This window comes from Thunnus maccoyii, chromosome 8, assembly GCF_910596095.1.
Source record: "Thunnus maccoyii chromosome 8, fThuMac1.1, whole genome shotgun sequence".
In the NCBI taxonomy this organism is placed as follows: Eukaryota; Metazoa; Chordata; class Actinopteri; order Scombriformes; family Scombridae; genus Thunnus; species Thunnus maccoyii.
Window position 1 is genome coordinate 10,726,057 of NC_056540.1, and position 19,976 is coordinate 10,746,032.

The 19,976-nt window shown below is 38.9% G+C and overlaps 1 long non-coding RNA gene across 1 annotated transcript; it reads left to right on the plus strand.

Moving 5' to 3' along the window:
• The first annotated feature begins 537 nt into the window (after positions 1-537).
• On the plus strand, positions 538-17,772 carry LOC121901375. The gene is made up of 3 exons (XR_006097262.1): positions 538-1,245; positions 1,898-1,971; positions 11,056-17,772. It is a non-coding gene; the product is annotated as an uncharacterized LOC121901375 (long non-coding RNA).
• Positions 17,773-19,976: the final 2,204 nt, after the last annotated feature.

The window sequence follows — 19,976 nt, forward strand, 5'->3', positions numbered from 1 at the left end:
TTCGATTAGAAGAAGGCTGGCTGCATCAGTGGACACACACACACACACACACACACACACACACACACACACACACACAGACATTCACAGTGTGTGGTAGTGTCGGGCAAACAATGGAGGAACCAGGATGAGATGGATGAGCTGGCAGACCAGGACCACTCTTAAGGTCAGGACTGTAGATAACTCTGCATCTTTCATTATCCGGTCGTTTTGTAGCCTACTTCTCCCATTCAAAGTGACCCTTTTACAGATTCCCTCTGTGCTTAAGAGTATTTTCACCAAGATCAAGCACCTCCGGGTTGCACATTTAACAAGGGGTATCGAGCCAACTAATGTGTGGGTATAATCAGCATGATATATTACAACTTACCGGCTAAGCTAATAGGGTCATTCATTGCTCCACATAATGCATTAATTAACAAATACTTTAATTACTTCACACAACACTTGGGTTGTTTTAATTTAAACTCTGTATTGTAAAGTACTGAAAAGTAATTTCAAGAAGACCATATTATACTCATTAAGATGCATATTTATTCATAAAGGTTCTACAAAAATAGATCATGCATTCAGTAGGGGGGGTTTCTCTACTCTTAAATGTAAAATATACTTGCGTTATTGCATTCACAAAAATATGGCTACAAGCACACAGACACCGAGATACCACTCTGATGATGTAACGTCATACGAACCATACGCATAAAAATGTGATCTTGAGCTTACTGACATCCCCAGCTCTATTTTTTAAATTAGATTTATATGTTTTCTTTTATTTTAACATTTGGCTGTATATACAGTTATGGCCCGCAACAGCCTCCTATATACCATACTCACACATACACAAGCCATGATAGCGTGTCTAAGTGATTCTCCACGAGATGCCAGACAGAGCTGAGTCCTCCTTGCTAATGCACCACATGCTCTCCTCAACACCACTGATCACGGCTGACTGTCTGGTTGGCTTACAGCTCAACCCAAAGCCCCATGTTGGGATTGAACATGCTGGCTGGTATCAAAGTCAGGCGCCACCCGAAGACATGGCCCTGCATCAATATGGCTACCATTTGTGTACCATCTTCTTTACTTCTTCCTCCCAAGTTCAGAAAGACACTGAGGTGGGGGGAGGAGGTTGGAGTTGAGAGAAACAGAGTGTGGGCTGACAGAGTGAGGATAAAGGTAGAATGGATAGATGCTGCTGCCAGGACCTGTCAGCGGTGACAAATGGATGTTTCGAAGATGAAGCAAGTAAGACATTAGAGAACAGTGATGTGGTGAATCACCGGTATGAGTGTGTGCGTGCACCTGTGTGTGTTTTATACGTGCCTGTCTGTGTGCTTTAGTGACTGTGTGGGTGAAACAAAAGAGAAAGTGTGTGTGTGTGTGTATGTGTATAGGTGTGTCCCAAGCTGCAAGGTGCCAACCCTGACAGCGGCCCTCCAAGATGGGAGAGTGCTGGGAAATTGATTTAGGTGGTGTCTGAGGGCGACAGAGATGAATCTGTGTGTCTGATTACAGGAGAAAAATAGCAAACACCATGAGATAGAAATGGCAGAACAAAGAATACAAAGAGGGAAGGGAGGTGAAAGGGAGAGAAAGAGAGAAAGAAAAGAGATAGAAAGAAAACAATTTTCCACATATGTAAATAGATGAACAAATCAGAGAAAGAAGGAAACAATCAGTGTCGAGCAGTAACACATGGGTAATGTTTGACAGTGATGTTAGCTTTTTCAGTAACACGTAGTGTATGGAATTACACTTTGACTTTCACTAATTACATTACAGCCACTAACCTCAGTAACACTCTGTAGCTTCAATAATATGTGGGCATGTTTGTTTGCTGTCTTACTTCAAGTTTGATGGATAGCTGACATTAGTTTGGTCTGTGCTCATTTGACAGGCTGGTCCACTCAACGTTAGCTTGGCGCAGTAACACGGCTAGCTCCTACCAAAAGTGGAGGAATGTGACTCCGGGTAACTCTAAAATGTCATATTTATGTGTTAAATCTTAAAATTGTTAGCTGGCTTACTAATGTTATCCACTACATTCAGGAATCAGCTTGTTTTGTTCAGTTGAAGGGCACTGTTTGAACAGAACCTCTGAAATCCAGGGATAGCAATAACATTAAGCTAACATTAGTAGTTGATGATATGGCATGTTGCCTGACTGCTTGTTAAACCATAATGTCTCTTCTTTTATGATATTGTTCTATATATTATTCTTTTTTCTACAAGTTAACTGCAGAATATATGACACGTTGGTGTGATGAAAGGTAAAGTAATATAGCTAATTACGTCTGAATGATTAGTAAAGTATTGTCATTACTTTTTCATGTAATGAGTAATTGAAGACATATTTTAAGTAACTTGCCCAACACTGAAAACAATCTAATGCCGTACATGTGCTAGACATGTTTTTCTCAGTTCGAAACTTCACAGATTATTTAACAAAGGCTCATTTTCCATATAGCATCTCATCTGGAGAGCCAGAGTGTCAACAGATGCTCCGTGCCTCTCCCCACACAAACATATGGCTCCATCCAGAGAGGTGCACTTGTATGAATATTAATACTATTCCACTATGGAATAAGCCTCCTTGCACGAGGCCTCTTTAACTTGAGTAAATACTGATTGGCATGTGTTAAAATGATTTATCCCATAACTTACGGTGCTAAAGACGGGAATTGAAAATTTCTGATGTTATTGATGTTATCATTCTGTTGTCTCTGACAGGCAATCTCATCCATCTGATTATGATTTTATTGTGATGTCCTGTTTGATAGTCAATATTCTCTCTTTTTATTAACGCCTGTTCCCTCATCATCACTTTCTCTTGCTTTCTTCTGAATCGCTGTAGCCTTTTGGAATGCAACTTACTAATTATCTGTTATGAAGTTCATAACTTACAGTGCACCATCATATCTAGATCTGAATTGGTTTCTGGCATTGTGTCTATTTTTTAATGGCCCCTTCATCTGTTTTATCAGTCCTTTTTCTAAACACACTTATCTGGATAAAAGAGATGGCTTTAAGTTTATAGATTTTTGTCTATAAAGTTACATTTCCTTTTACTGAAATAAGATAAAATGAACTTACTTTGCATTACTAGCCAATATAACTTCTATTCCCTGCTCCTGGTGAATACAGTGCACAAAATACAAAAAAGTAGGTGAACATTCATCAAGGTTAGATTCACTCACAGACAAGCCACTGGTGGTTAATAATACCGCAACTTACTTTTATTTCACAGTCATAAAGAAGTTTTTTTTTCAAGTGTTTCTTTTAAAAGGGGGTTGTGACTTTGCCATACTTATCATGTTGATCACATACGCATGATGAATCTCCTCAGTTCTGCGGTCAGCTTGGCCTAGGTTGTCTCTTCCGTTCCTCAGCCTCAGGCAACCCATCTGGGGACACTTCTGTTGGCGCCCGGGGTCTGGGCTCCTCAAGCACACAGATACAAACACAGGGCTGGCCAGGGTAAACACATCACATGTCCTTAGACTGTCAGTACCACATGTTCCTTCCACATGTACATATCAAACTGGAACTATGATCCCAGATTTTGGTTCATAGCCAGTTCTGACATCCTTTGTTTAAGACAAATTAAAGCAGTGGTCCATGTTATACTTTCATATGAAATAAACATCCGGTTTTGACTTTATATTGCCAGCAAACTAACAATAATAGGCTGGCACCCTTTCTCAGTCAATAAATGATATTAGAAAGGTGAACAGGACCATGCCAATTACAACGTTTAAAGTCTAGGGAAGTCTGGAAAATGGGGGACAAGGCTTGACGTTGAGCCATAATTTGTTTTCAGTACAGAAAGGCTCATCATGGTCATGACCTTTATCGACCTTTAAATCTATTTGCAGGACTGGATCAAAGCTGTAGGCTGATCTGTGCAAAGCCAGCTGTTTAATACCAGTGGCACATGTGCACTTTGAAAAAGTCACATCCACCTCCTGAGAGGAGCCGAGGATGTGGACAACATAAGTTATCATGTAAACTGAGCTGGAGCAACCACATAAAGATTGTCGGCTCCATAATTATATGTTAAGCTCATCGTAATGGGCTCCATATCAGTAATAATACAGCTCTGACAGCTGTGAAAAATATATTTAAAGTCTCATTTGCCACATAATTCTACATCCATGGATTTGGCCCTCTGCATTAGTTCATATCAAGAACCTTAAGTGTCAGCAACTTGTAAAAAGGCCTATACATTGCAGCAAAGGTCAAAGCTTCCCTGAATACAAAAAATACCATGACCTGAAAAACAAAGCAAGAAATTGTTAATCCAAGCTGAAGACTGGAGAGATGATATAAGAATAATTGCTGCTCAAGGCTGAAAGGTTTTTATTAATATGAAAATGAAGAGCGAGCAGCATATTTGTGCTTGTTGCAATCCACAAATTAGAGTACTCTGAGATTCAAAGAGGTACATCTGATTATTTTAAGAACCCACAGTGAGAAAATAACATACCTATATTGGAGGGAGAAGGAGAGTAGAAAAGAAAACACAGGAAGACAGTGAGAGAGAGGCTACAGGTGCTGCTTTCTTTGAATTAAGTGATTGCATGAAGACTCAGGCTGACTATCAAACACAAAAACACTCTGTTACTGTAACAGAGGAAATGTACGGACACGTGTTATTTTGCTCACTTTGTTGATTCCCACATGAGGATGCAGAGAAAACTAGAGAGCCGGTTGCAGACAGAATGAGTAAGAGTGGGTTCAGTGACGTAGCTGAGCTATAAATACAGTGTTCCAAAGGCCATATTGACATTTAGGTGCTGATTTATATGAGAGTCTGGCTCTGGTTTATGAGGTCTTCACCACTGTTCACAGGCAGATGTGATGTTATCGAACGCCCTCCTCCTCTTGCATTGTGAGGAAGCACCATGTAATGGGAACAAATTGTTTCTTTTTTTTGCTCTTACAATGAAACAGTTAGGGAGGGCTATAAGTCTATAAGATAATTCCAAGAGTTATAAAGATGACAGCCATGATGCATATAGAGTTATGAAGAGGGAGGGGTTATTTTGGGAGCCCCTGTAGTGGAAGTAAGTCATATTCATTTTCTGCATAGACAATGTCAGTTGGACAGTTGGAGCACTTCCAGAATGATGATGGACATGAATCAATGTGAAAGATGAGCAACAAAGTGTGAAAATATTTGAGGTAAAAGAACAAGCCTTTATAGAGTTGCGAAGTGGGAGGAGCTATTTTGGGCGCCGCCGGTTGCAGAAGTAAAAATCCCATAAATGTTTCCTATAGACAACTTTACATGACTCACAGTTGGAGCTCCTCTGTGGCTTGGATTGGCATGATGCTCTTCCGGTTAAATACAACTGTGTTACAAAATGTCTGGTTCTTTAGTAGTCGAACATACAAGACTATGTAAATGGGGGTACATTGGGGGGTAGAATTTAACTACAACTCCCAAGGAACAGCCAATCACCAAGCTTAAGATTCAGTTATGTGTGCTGCTAATGGTGAGCAGAAAACTGAGAAAACTGTTTTTAATCCACAGAGTGAATCAGTTTAGTTTTAGTTTCTGGGAAACTTTTGAGTGAATTCAGCAGCTATGGCTATTGGTCACAACTTCAGCATTTTGAAAATCATTACGCTCTGATTCACACCCATGGCTTCTTCTCCATAGCAAGGCTCAGCACAGCATGTTTAGCCTAAGCATGTTTACAATACCTAGATGGCCTTGTAAAATACACAAAACTCAACAAGAAAACACAGTACATACAACAGCACAAGACAATGATACAATTAAAAAACAATGGCAAGCACCAGATCATTCGTGATTACAAGGCTGATCTTTCTTGTTTCAACCTGAATATAAAATGATCTCCCAAACAGAAAAGAGAGGATTTATGAAAGGGCCACTTAGTTTCCCATAGTCTCACCCTATTATTGTTACTGAGCCAGAAACCCTGAGTGGAACCACCAGGTCACTGAACGCCTCAGGATACTGGTTATTTAGGCATCTATGAATGAGTTTACAATTAGCAAATTTAATGAAAGGATGAAAACTTAGCATATTTAATTTCTTAAGAATATGCCAGTGGTGAGATTGTATCGTCTTCCTGTCCAAAATTGTAATTGCACGATTATACAGTATAATATCTAGGGAGGCTTGATAAATGTAGATGCTGTATAGAAAACTGATAATATAACATGAAGCTTAAATCATATTTTCTTTAAGATTCTGGACACATTTGCCATTAAGGTGCCGTAATTGGGTCCCATCTGCAACAACAAAACATTTGAATAATGATTCACATTTCTGACTCGCTTCTTCTTCATAGCAACAGCGGCCAGGACTCATGGGTATTATAGTATTTAAAGTCATCTCTTGTGCCAAACTGGCAGAAAGAAAGTGGACTTGATTCCAAAAATTGACTCCAATTTGAAATTGGAATTTGGAGTGAGGAAAAAATTATTTCCCAAACCTCCCACTTCACAACTATTATGGCAAGGGCTAAAAATGATCATCATAATAATTTTGGAAGAAACAAAAACATCTACTTAGCAGGTAATAACCTTTGTAAACAAATAAAGCATATTTATTTCTAGTCATTGTTATATTATGTAAATGTGAAAGTCAATCTTCATTTATCCTGCACCAATAACCCAAAGGCTTTTCATTTAACAGAAATCATGCTATAATTCATAATAAAACAACATCCTTCATCCTCCTTGTTATCAAATCAATCTTTTTACCAATATCTAAATGGCCGATCAAATCTTCATTTTTGAAGGACTTCCTTTAGAGCTTTAGAGCACATCTTATCAGGCCATACTTGCATTGTGGTTTTGATAGTTTGAGCTCCTTACTTGCATTTCTCTGCAATGGATAATACAAACTCCAACCTCTGTCAGCAATACTCAGGCAATACAAGGTCACAAAGTTCTTTACTGAGAAAAGTTTGCATCCACTTCCTGCCTCCAGCCACAACTGCTGTGGCTCACAGAGTGTTTACTCGCTCTTCCCTCTCTCTCTCTCTGGCTTGTCTTCATTATGCTGCCAAGAAGCATATGACTATGTGCTGACATAGTAATTATATACATTTCCACCCCCATCTTTTATTTTCACTCCCAGCATTTTTTTGTATGTGTTGACTTGTGTAATCCGCCATTAAGAGTGTTCATGTTGCAAATGAGTGTCAACAACATTTATGCAATTTGCTAATTCCTCAAACATATGGCTTCAGGAAGGATTGAACCCAATCAAGGCTAATATACAGTACATTGATTTCAATGAGCATTTTGCTAATTAAAGGAAAGCAGGTCCAGAGCTGCATATTGAAATAATGTTTTTTGCTCATTTGGTTTTTAATATAATTGACATCAGACATCCATTTTTTTCATATTTTCTGAATAGATTAGCTTTTCTTCTTTGTGAAGGTATAAAAATATGGACATGTTGTGTTATGTGTTGACATCAATGCATTGAATAAGCAGGGACTTTGTTGCAGCTGATCCATCCAGAAGGTGGTGAATTATTCACTGTTTTGTTGGCAAGAGGCCTGGGTGGGGATGAAAGACCTGGCTCCCACCCCCAGGAGGGTTAAGGGATGGGAGGGAAACAGCTCGCGGTGCCTGCCCTCCACCACTCCAAGCCCCAAGCTAGGTTAGCATAGTTAGCAGTCTAACAGCAGTTTGTTCATTAGCGGTCCCTTGCTGGGTGACAACATCCAGTCAGTGTCAATTAGACAGTAGCGGTTGAACAGGTGGGACTGTGACTGCTGGGAGGAGAAGAATCATTAGGGTGAGCGGTGAATGCCAGGAAGTGCAGCACCAACATCTGAGCTTAGCTGACTGATGAAAAACCAAGATCACTGGCACAGGTACTGTCACAGCATTTTGAATAATAAAATACACTTATTGTCCTGAAGGCTTTTGGCAATATGATGCAAAGTGATACATTTCCAAACCACAATGTTTCTTATTTTTGTTTTTTGAAAACACAGCATAACATTCAAAGACTACAAATTTCAGTCATGCTTTCATGGTGATCATTTTTAATTATTTCAACTTATTTGCAGAGAAATCATATTTTCCATCAGTTTGGCATGGTAGACGGCTCGACTACTACACTACCCATGAGCCAAAGCCACTATGGCTATGAGGAAGTAGCCAGTCAGACGCACAAGTTCAGAACGCTTTGTCGTTGAAGTTAGGACCGAAACACAGTGCCGCAGATGTTGATTACCTGCACTGTGTAGGCAGCAGTGTTCACCAGGTTGCTAGGTTCAGTCGAGCTCACATTGCACTGGGATACATGCTTTTTTTTAGGCATGTAAACGCAGTACAAGCATCACGTGTATGTAATTTCCTTAGCTTACCATTTGTTCTCTCTAGCTCTTTAGTGTTAAGATACAACAGGTGGTCAGTGGGTGGAAAGTAGCCCCGTTCAATAACTGATTCACAAAAAAAAACAATGCATTGGCTACTGTTGTTTATGCACCTGGTACATTTTGCTGCCCTTCAGTATGGCACTTAAGCTGTATCCAATGGTGGCTTTAGATGAATAATAATAACAATAATAACACTTTTTCCTAAATTCCCATAAATTGCTCAAATTAGCTTGCACTGGATATGTACTCATCAAAAGAGCAGCGATTGGGAAACTGCAAAAAAGTAACACAACAGCTGGATGAACAAAGTGTCTGTCAGTAGTCTATCGATGGTGACAGCTGTTTCTTGCCAATGGCAGAAAGCGGCAAGTGCGTCCAGCAGTTTACCTGTTTATTTATACTCTCTCTCTTATATACTGTCCCCTCCACATCTGTGGTGTGTGACTTCATGTGGAGCAACACTTCACTGAATAGGCAGAAGGGAAAACTCCTTTCACTTTGCGATTGTAATGTGGCTGCTGTACAAAGTGTGCATTGATTTAGAAATTATTCTGACTAAGAAAGGGTTGCCATTTTTCTGTTCTGTTTTTGTGGGTATACTCACCCAAAAGCCATCTTTTGAGTTAGACTCACCCTCGTAGGCTTGAAAAGTGGCACTGTTTGTTGTTCCCTCAATGAAGGAGAAGAGCAGCTTTGTGGTGAGCTAGAATTCAGTCAGTTACAATGGATTCCAAGGATGACAAGTTTTCACAGCAGGGGGAAAAAAAAGCAATGAAACATCAACAGAAGTGTCTCAAAGCACTGCTGCTGTATAATCCTTTTCCACTGTCCCTCCATATGCTCAGTATGTTCCTACAAAATCACAGCTTTGGCGAAATATGGCTAAATACACTGCTTCGATATTGTGATATCATCCTCCAAGAAGCTCTATTTCAAGCAGTGTACTGTACATGTGCCATGTAGTGGTGACTATCATACTATAGATTATACTGCAGGAGTGGTTTGAGAAGTTTCTAAGGATGTCTTGAAATGTTTTTCCACTGTGAAGCTTGTCAACATTGGTATATATATGAGTGACAGATTTTAACAATATTATTTGCAGTGCAAACACTCAAATTTTTCTTGGTGTATAATCATCACCTCCTCTTTTATGGTTTTGCCCCATTAGAAGCATTTTCAGAGCTTCACAGGTGAGTCTTGTTTACTATAAACTGTGGTAATTATTGTTTGTTCAGTAGGAAACAACTTTTATCTTTCAAGAATCTTTTCATTATCATTTTCCCAAAGAATACATGCCCTTTTCCATCCATAAAAATCTGATTTTGGCAAAATACTAAACTAAACAAAAACCCATCCTTCTCATTTCCTTCTCTGTCTTCCTACTTTTTTTTCTCTACATAAACAGAGCAAATTCATCCCTGTAAGGTTAATATATCTTGTAAGGTATACCATTGCATTTACATTCAAACATGACCCACTACTTAATTCATGAGGAAACCCCCAGAAGGACACAACTTTTACATGTATGGGGACATGAGTGAATCAGTGAAAATTGGTAAAACAAAACAAAACAAAAAAAACAATAGAAATAATAAAACTTAATTGTGTGTCACAAAATCAAAAAAAATGTTTAAATGACCTTCAACACCTAAGCAAAGCCTCAGACAGTATCTTTAAACATACATATGAAGGTAGACGTGACCACTACACCCTGGTCACACAAACATGCCCTTGCACATGTACACTTAAACACACAGCTACACACACTAAGCCTTAACCCCCACAGAGAATCTAATCATCACCAGTCGAAACATGTAGTTCACCTCCTTTGGGTAAGAGACAACCTCCCTAAATAAGAATGTCTCTATAATGAGATTTTTCTGATGGGTCTTCAACGTTGAGACTGACCTTGTTCAGCACCTTACCCTCATTTAAACCACAAATCCATCTGCACGATCAAAACGGAAGATTTTTAATTAAATGTGAGATAGCAAAATTGGAATACTTATCTTGGTATTTTTCATTTTCCCCTTTGAGCTCAAATTCCATTATCTTTGTCTCAAGAACTGTCAACGCATCAAGATTTCACCTCATGCGACAGCACTTTAATACTCTCTTTAGAGAGGCTGACTGCTGCGAGGATGAGGAAATTAAACGCTCAAAGCCTCTCGCGGTAATCCCGAAAGTGTTGCGAGAGTCAAATAAACTGCACCTTTCTGCCCTAACAGAGGCATTGTTTTTTATCATTGAACCAGAAAAAAAGCATGAATATGACATTTTCTACATTGTTAACAAGCCCGGCTACATGTCATTGCCTTTGGCAAGAAATGTCCTTTGTGTTCACAGCAGGCATTCCAAGGCCTAAACTGTACATCAGCTCCTCATATGACCCTTAATTCAGAGCTAGAGGGGGATAATGCTGCTCCTGATTGCATAAAGATCAAGATTTCAGTTACATAAAGGAGGATGTTTGATATTTATACTGTTATAAAGTAGAAAGGGAAATAATATTTAAATTAAGTTGCATCTTTCCGATTGAAACATGTCTAATTTAATCAGGTCATATTACAGGTATGTTTGCTTTTCCCACTTTCCATCTGGAACTGCAATTCATTCATGTCCCTTCCTGTGGTTGATATAGAGGGAATATGTTTTACATTTATGCATTATCCATTTTCAGTATTCAACGGTATATGAGACATGATTACCACCAGTGGGCCTCCTCCTGGATGATCCTCGCATTCTTCTCCCTCCCCTTCTCCACTTCTCTGATGTCCGCTGCCCTCCAGAGCATGTAAATCTCACCAGTAAATATTTCATCAGGGTCATGCAGAGTTTCCCCTTCTCTGGTGAGGTTAATAAAATTCGGAGCGTGTCTTTGCCATCAGGATCCGTCTAATTAAATCAGGAGAGAAAGCTTGCGGTACACACCTTCGCTTGCTTGCTTACCTAGTGCCATACTTTCCAAAGATACTGGAGGAAAAACGAAGAAGGGCTGCAGTGATAATTGATGGGAGAGAGGGTCCGAAACTGCTCTCAAAAGAGATTTAAGGCTGTTTTGTCCCTGAGCAGTTCATCAAATGAGAGCACCTCGACTAATGGCTTTAAGGAAGTCATTTGGACAAAAGTGTCTATGTTTTGTCAGCCGTTCCACATTAAGTGTCTCCAAACGTATTAGACAGTTGCACTGAGGTCTAGATACAACTGATGACACAAAAGCCACCAATCAAATACATTGAGAGAACAAGAGAGCATTGATTTCCATGTGACAGGGATTTCTGAAGTGCAATAATACGTTGCAACACAATTCTTTTTGGCTTTGTATTACAACATCTACAAACTATTACATAGCAACAGCCAACAACTATGCATGTATGATTATTACATGAACAACTGAGGGAGGTATCGAAGAATGTAATCTAGAAAACAAAGGAGACAGAGCTACTCCGACTCTTGCTGTGTTAAAAGGAATATCCCAAAACAATAAAAGGGTTGGTCATCTATTATCAAGGCTACTAGAGGTTAGGGAAATGAGTGGAGTGAAAAAATTCTTGAGGGAATAATCAAACTGTTTTATTTTAGCAGGATTAATCCAAGAGAGACGGTTTTAATTTCCAAATCCCCCACAGCGGTGACCCAAAATTAATTGTTCCTTTTGCTACAGAGGGAGACCCCTTGAGACAGACAGAGGAACGTCAGAAAAAAAATTCTGGGTAATTACACAAGTGTAGAGCACTTTCCCGTGGAGTGGGAATCTCGTTGGCCGTGGATTATGTGAGTTTAATGGAAACGATGAGCTGACCTGAGGCTGAGGAGGAGAGAATTAGAGTGTTGACATACAGGACTGCTGAAGCTGAGAAGGCTCCCACAAATCATGAGTGTCAGCAGCCCGGGCAAATTAGGCATGTCTAGCAATGAAACATTATTCATGGTTGGACAATATGTGCTGTGCAGAGACGGGTATAATTTTTCAAAACTTTGTGACCGTTACCAATCCAGGCACATATATGGGCAGAACATTAGGTGAGGAAAAACATCTGTGGACTGCAGTATTTAGATGGAAAAATGCAAAAACTGGTGCTATTGCTGTTTCTGGTTTGTTTGGTTCATTAACAACATTCTAAAATATTTCTAAAAATACATATCAGACTTTGTCAGCAGCACAATAAAGTCCTGGATTTATTTCCATCATTATCCCTGGTAAACATTTCCTTAAGGTAGATATACAATCAGATATACAATAACAAGGTTCAGTTCAATAACAAGGTACAGCACTATGTTTAGCACATATCAAAGTACAACAACTGTATATAAAACTTATTTTAACGCAGCTCCTTTGCAGAGATATCCACCAAAACAACACGATTAGCATATTTCCTCTGCTGGAACTTTTTTTTTAGGATCTCAGGAACCTTACTTGCATTTCAACCAGAGGAATAATGGTTTATATTTAGTTCCTGGACCATAGTTCCTCTCTAGATGTAGGTATTTCTAGTGGTCCAGGGACTATAGTTGCAGGGTGCTGAACTTCACTCACTAATCAAACACAAACCTCACGGCTGCTACAACTTGCATATAGCTATATTCACACAGTAGGCAAGTGCTGGGTGCCATGCTAGGATAAGTTGGATATTTCTTGTAATGTTGATTGATGTTAAACACAAATGTTATGTGGTAAATTAATAATAATAATTAAAAGAGGGAATTCAAGCATAAAAACAAAAACACAGAGAGCAGCAATGGAGAGAAAAAGGTAGTGAAGGAGAGAAACAACCCTTTAAATGTAAAACACATGAAGAAAGTCCTGAAGGTCTTCTGGCCAAATAACAAGAATACAACATACTTTTTGTTAGTCCTGATTGGACGTTGATCAATTCTCCAGCTTCTTGCAACTGTTGGTTCAGCTCATCTGCATCCCACTATGTAAAGCACACCTGGCTATGGGAGCCTTTTAGCTCATACTTGCAGAGTATGCTTAGTAGTTTGTTCCCACCACAAACAAACCACTCCAGAATTTGTTTGGGATTGGTCCAACACTGCCATGGTTGTTTTGGTCAGCACCCGAGTTTGATTGCTGTATTCAGACCTACCCAAATAAATCACACCAAGGGGGGAAACAAACTAGCATCTGATTCAATCGGACTTAACAACCCAGGTTTGAAAATGCCCTTAGTTCCTGAGTTTAGTTTCTGGGCTCCATAGAACCTGGAACTATTTGGTCAAAAAGGGGCTGATGCTTAATTCAGTTAATCATACAAGTCAAAAGGTATGCTCTTGAGAATATCTGTACTGTGTTACACACACTGAAACACAAAATAGGTCACACAGAGTCAAAGGTTACAAACTGTTGGCTTCTGAACACAACACTGCAACATCATAGACTATGCAACAATCATTGAACATAAACTATGTAGCAGAGTTGGTGATCTTCAAATAGGTGAAGAGAAATTGTCCATTAGTCCAAGACTGATTGTCCTCACCTGTATGAGGATCACCAACTCTTCTATCTTGTGTGATTTCTGCATTAAAGTGCTATTAACAGCAACAGCAGCATATACACAGAGTCCAATTCCACAGCAAATACAAAGCTAACATTGGAGAAGTGGTCATTAAATCTAAATACACAGATTAAAAGAGTAGTAAAATAGTTGAAATCAATCATTGGCTTAACATAGTGTAGTGCTGCTTATCCGATCAGTCTGATTATTTATCATTTTGTAGGAGACCATTATTGGAATGTTAAGAACTTCAGCAGCCAAAAGAAAAACATAACACACAGAGCGGCAAAGTAAGACATCATAACTGAGAAATAACAGTAATGATAAATAATCAATCATATCTGATTAGCACTCAGGGAGCCTGTAGTGTTACTTCGGCTGTATTTATTTCATACAAAGTCCTGCTGTTTCTCCTTGCTGTATTGAAAAGAGCCTGGAGACTGAGCTAGTAAAAACTAGTCATCTCCTCTTCCTCGTATTGCTCCTGTAATAAAATTTCCCACATCATTGGAATAACAGATCACCCCCATTTCACATAGACACAGACCCTACTTCATCCGATTTACTGTGCCAGTAGCTTCCACAGTGAGCTACAGTGGGACCATCATGGAAGGATTTTTGATGTGTGTGTGGTTTACATTTGCCAGGGGACTATATGCTTCCTGCCTTCTTGAGTGTTATGCTTCTTTAGGATGCCTCTTGGATGCTTTAATGCACTATTAACTTGTTTAGCTAATATATTTCTTCTCTTGCCTCATCTTTTTTATCTCAGAAAGATGCTATGCACTGCGCCCGTCTCCACATGGAGCCATATCTGGGAATAACAAAAATTTCTCACACAAAGACGTGAAACAGTGGTGAAAATTAAAAATTAGCAATTTTGCTCTTGGTGAATTTTGGCAGCGCAGAGGAAAAAAATAAAATAAAATCAACATCTCCCAGTGTTGTATAATCAGGTTTGCTCTCAAGAAATAACATGTCACATTCCCTTAGTCTCAAGTGAGTTACAGTCTTTGTCGAAGAGAAGGAGATGGTGTACAAGTTCACCTATCGTGCCTTAGCTTCAGGCTTTTAGAGACTTTCTGTTGTCTTTTAGAAAATCCTTAAAGAGTAGACATGAATCCAGAGCTGTCACTGTAGCTAAGTCAAACACACCCCATTCAACCCTCTCCCCCCCGAGGTGGTGTGATGAAAGAAAAAGGTCGAGCCTGTGTTAATAGCTTACAAATCTGTCTCAAAACCTTGAGTGAAATCGAGCAGTAAGTGTAATAGGGATGTGCCGAGTTTCTCAGGATTTCCTCTATGAGCGCTTTTTATTCCATGCGAGAGAGAATCGGGTCAAAATAGGACAGAGTTGGCGAATATACAGTGGACATCCCCTGCTGTAACGATAATCCTCAGATAATAAGTTAGTAGTAATGACACACCATTAATCAAATGAGAACTCATTACTACCCGTATCTCCATTTGCATCTGCATTACAGCAATTAGGGGAACAAAGCGATTCTGCCATATCCAAAGCACTGTGAATGAATTAAGATGATCTGATTACACTGAAGCGTGTGGAATGTATACTGGCAGGATTTCAATGAAATGAATACCAAGCATTAGTAAAGCTATATCAGCTATGGACTCCTAGTCTTACAGTTAATGTTGGAACGATGGTGCCTCACTGTGTGGACAATAAGAAAAGACTTTATAGGCAGCTGCCATCCATCCGTGACAATGACAAATAGGTTATTTTATTAGCTTTTTTGTAATTTTGTTGATAATTAGATAAATAGATTTACTTTACTGTACTGTTTACCTACAATCTGGCCAGTGTAACCAGGAACTTGTTACATGTAATTCAATAGTTTTTTGGTATACTGTTTATCATATAATCAAATACCCAGCGCATTTACAGTTTGAAACGCTAACCATACCCTCACTCATCACTTGAGTAGAACAGACCCCTTGTTAATGTCATCACTAACACTTGTGCTTTTCCTGTTATGACAAGTTCAAATGTCTGCGGTGAAAAAGGTCTATTGTATGCTGTACTCTTGAATAATGTAATTATTTCTTACTCATGTAGACAGCAGCAATGGGCATAAAGTTAAGGATTTGAAGTATGGCACTAGGCTTGTAACAAGTTCCTGAGTCACACCCACACATCTTCATAGGATCAGGATTGAAAAAAAATGTCCAAAATGAGAGGTCTGAGATCTGCCCACTCTCCCTCACCCTAATAAGGTTTAAATTTTTTCACTTCACTGCCTTTGGAATTGCATCACATAGTCATGTAACAATGAACCTCGAGCAAAAACCATGTCAGAAAAATATTTTTAAAAAATGTTATATGTGTGAATTTGACACACTTTTAACAATGTCAGTTGAGGAATTAAGGCTATCAAATGAGAAAAATGCACCAATATAATATTACGTGAGGCACACTGACTGAAATTAAGAAGACATTTGATGATATTAATTCCAAAAAACTAATTGGACAAATCAAGTGTCAACGACTGCAGCAGGAAAGGGTCAAGTAGAATTTACTGTCATGAATATTAAAAATAAAAACTGCCTAGTAAGTGATCACATGATGACTTTTGTACATCTGAACCTGCTGCAACTGCATGTTTTAGATTCAATGCACCTTCACTCTTCAATAAATCTTTTAAATGAGTTACTTTTCACTTTAGATACATTTTTATACCAATATTTCTATCTCAAAAATATCATTAAATAAACAGTGCACTTCTACTTAAGATAAATTTGTACTTTTCCTGTTATTGTTTGCCATGTATACTAGAGATGGGTATGTCTCTAAATTTTAAATGCCCTTCTATTTCTAAATTTCTACTGAATCTCGAAAAATCCATTTAATTATGTTTTGTCTTGTTTTTTTTAATACTCCAACTCTGGGTAGCACCAAGGAACATTCCTGCTCTCAACAAATCCAACCAGAGAAATGGAAAGTGAAAGCTAAAATAAAAGGTTCTCATTCATTTCATAGTGTCTTAGTTTATTAGGATCAAGTTGAGAACTTTCTCGGTGGCTGCGGCTCAAATTAACCTGATAGGATAATGTGAGGCACGGAGCCGTCACAGAGCCTTCAAGGAGGCCTGTCTGAGGGCTGAGGAGGAGTGAAGAGGGTATCAGGTGGGTGAGAGCCCAATGGAAGCAGCCACGAGTGAGGAGTGGCCTGCTGACCTTCATTAAAACGCCTCAGTGAGCTATGCCAAGCAGTGTGCTGTGTGTGATAGCGCCTGTTTGCCCACACAGACGGTGACAAATTGCATCTAGGAAAGGAGATAGGGCAGTTATTAGAGCTGTTCGTATCAAACATGGAAACGGGAGAGAGAATGAGAGGAAAAGAGCAAAGATGATTAAACAGCGACCCAGGGAAACATACATTTCATGTGAAGAAGTGTCTTGTCTACAGTTTGCCTCATTAACAGATGATGCAGATGGGTTAGTGAAGACCTTTTTTGATGTCTGACCATTTAAACACCTCACAAACAGTCCGTCATGAAATTTTTTTGTAGTATCTTCATGCATACAGAATTCATAAATAGGAGAAAAACAGCTTCCATTCTCTGTGCTATCAAACTTAGCAGTGATAAAAGGAGAGGTGCATTTGTGTGTGTGTCTGTGTCTGAGCCTGTGTACTTCGACCCAAGAGACTCCCCTGAAGCAATGAGGTGTGGGTAGAAATCAAACTTCATTAGATCCACAGGTAGTAAGCCCTACGGCGAGCCAGGCAGGCAGTAGAGAAGAATAGAACTGAACTAAACCACAGAAAACATGCAATTGTCTACCAATTTTATTTATTAATCTTTATCTTTTTTGTGATAACTGTGATATAAACTAGTAGGGATGTGCAGAGAGCCCAGTATTTGTATTTGTATCTGTATTTGTTGAGGCAGCAAAATTATTTGTATTTGTATTCGAATAAAAGTGGAAAGAGGCTTAAAAAACCTGTTTTTGTTTTTATTATGCTTTTAATTTTAGAAAATTGAAGTGTTACAATAAGTGTTCATGAATAAACTACCTTACACAGGAGGTCCCCACACTGGGTCTCAAACTGGATTCTCCCAGATCATAGACGACTGCGCTGACTACTGAGCTAAAACCTTGCTCATCACCTCATTCCAGACAGACCTCTACCTATTTATACACCCATAACACAGAGACAGCACACCGTGTAACATGTAGGGAAGAACTTCAAAGGCAATTTTTGCTTTGCACTTTTCATTTATTGCCTATTTTTTACAACCTAACTTTGTGGTAAGGAGAAGGGAAACAACAGGTTATGGAGGGTCTCTAGGGAGCACTTTGCGTGTGTCAGTAGCTCAGGTTTATCTCTGGGGAACACCCCCAACTCCGGGACTGATATCCAAATTAGGAAATGTGCATCATAGCAGGTTGATGTGACTCCCCTTGCGGAGACCTGCTGATAGACGTAACAGTGGAGCAGAGGACATTTGGCTTTTTTTTTTTTTCTTCCCAAAAACAAATAATTTTTAAAATGTTTGTATGACACAAATATTCGTAAAAAAATCCACTATTTGTGCTTTGCCGAATAACGTATTTGTATTCAGGCACACCCCTGTAAATTAGGAATGTTTGTGTTTGTGTGTTCTTCATGCCATGCAACATGTTTTCTAATATAATGTGGAATACAAAAGAAAACTGAGTGACTGATTTTGTTCAGACTATTTCTGCAAGAAAAAGGACAGAAGTAATGGTTAGGAATGACATGATTCAGTGTGGTAATGGAAGTAAGAATGAGTTTGGGAAGATTAAAGAAATGACTGGGCTTCTTAGCCAAGAAACTTTCATCTTACAACTCACATTGGCTGCTCCTCTTGTTCCATTACTCTCTGCAAGATTTAAAACTTTCAAAAATGCTGAGAATGGCCCTTGTTCTATGAACACATTTTTGATTGCAGTCCGTGCTAACTGCTGTGACACATTCATTGAATTTCCTGTGGCCTCTTCACAATGAAAAAATAAACTGTGAGGCTGATATCAATGAGATGAAATTACAGTAAATGCATTCCTTGATTCCTGTGTCCCTTGAGCATATGAAGGCTAATTGAATGCACTGCGGGAATGGCGGACGCCGCCACTAATATAAGAAATATGCTATTTAGAGAGGTAATTACTGAATGTAAATAAACACTTTTTAAAGCCTGCACATAAATAGTGGACTATCAAAGGATTTGATTTCATGAACATCTTAAGGATTATAACTTTAAGTACATATCCCCCTGCAAGCAGATATAAATGTAAATATGTTTTTCCTCTCTGAAATGCAAATTGTCTCCTGTCATTCCACTTTATTTCATTGATCAGTGTTCTGTATGTGCTTCAGTGCTTATGATGTTTTATTTGACTTTTGGTTATTTGTTGTTTTATATTTTCAGCACATGCTATATGCATGAACTGTGTGCAAACTTGCAACTAGCAGTAGATCAGTGGACCATAAAAAGGAACAGTAGCATCTGTGATATTCCCCATATGTTATGGGATGGATGTTTTCAAGCTTCAATTTGGGTGCCATCTTCGCAGTTAATGGAGCCATAAAATCCTAATTTAATGGATTTTTAGCTGAGAATTTATGATCAGTCAACAACACAGCAGCTAAATCAATCATATCAAGCAAAAATGTTCAGTAACCTTCTTCCAGACATGTTCTTTTGATGAAACAATTAGGAAAATCTCATTTATTATTTTTAGAATAAGGGAAATAGGCTGCTGAGACCATAACATTTAAAAATGTATTCACTTCACATTTTAAGAGAGAAGTTGGGAGCTTCCTTTGTCACTTAATAGTGCAGTCAGAGTTTTCTTGCTGCCACAGCATCTAGTAGCCATCAGAGGAACTACAGCGTAAAGGCGAACCTATTATTCTCATTTCTAGCTCTATATTTTTATTCTTGCACTCCACTAGAGTAGCTTTGCATGATTCACAGTTCAAAAAACTCCTTATTTATAGTATACTGGCTGCTTTATGCAGCCCCTCAGTTAAGACTCTGTCTCTAACAGGCAGTCTTAGCTCCTGTCTCTTTAAGGCATCCCTCTCGATGAGCCCACTCTGTTCTGATTGGCCAGC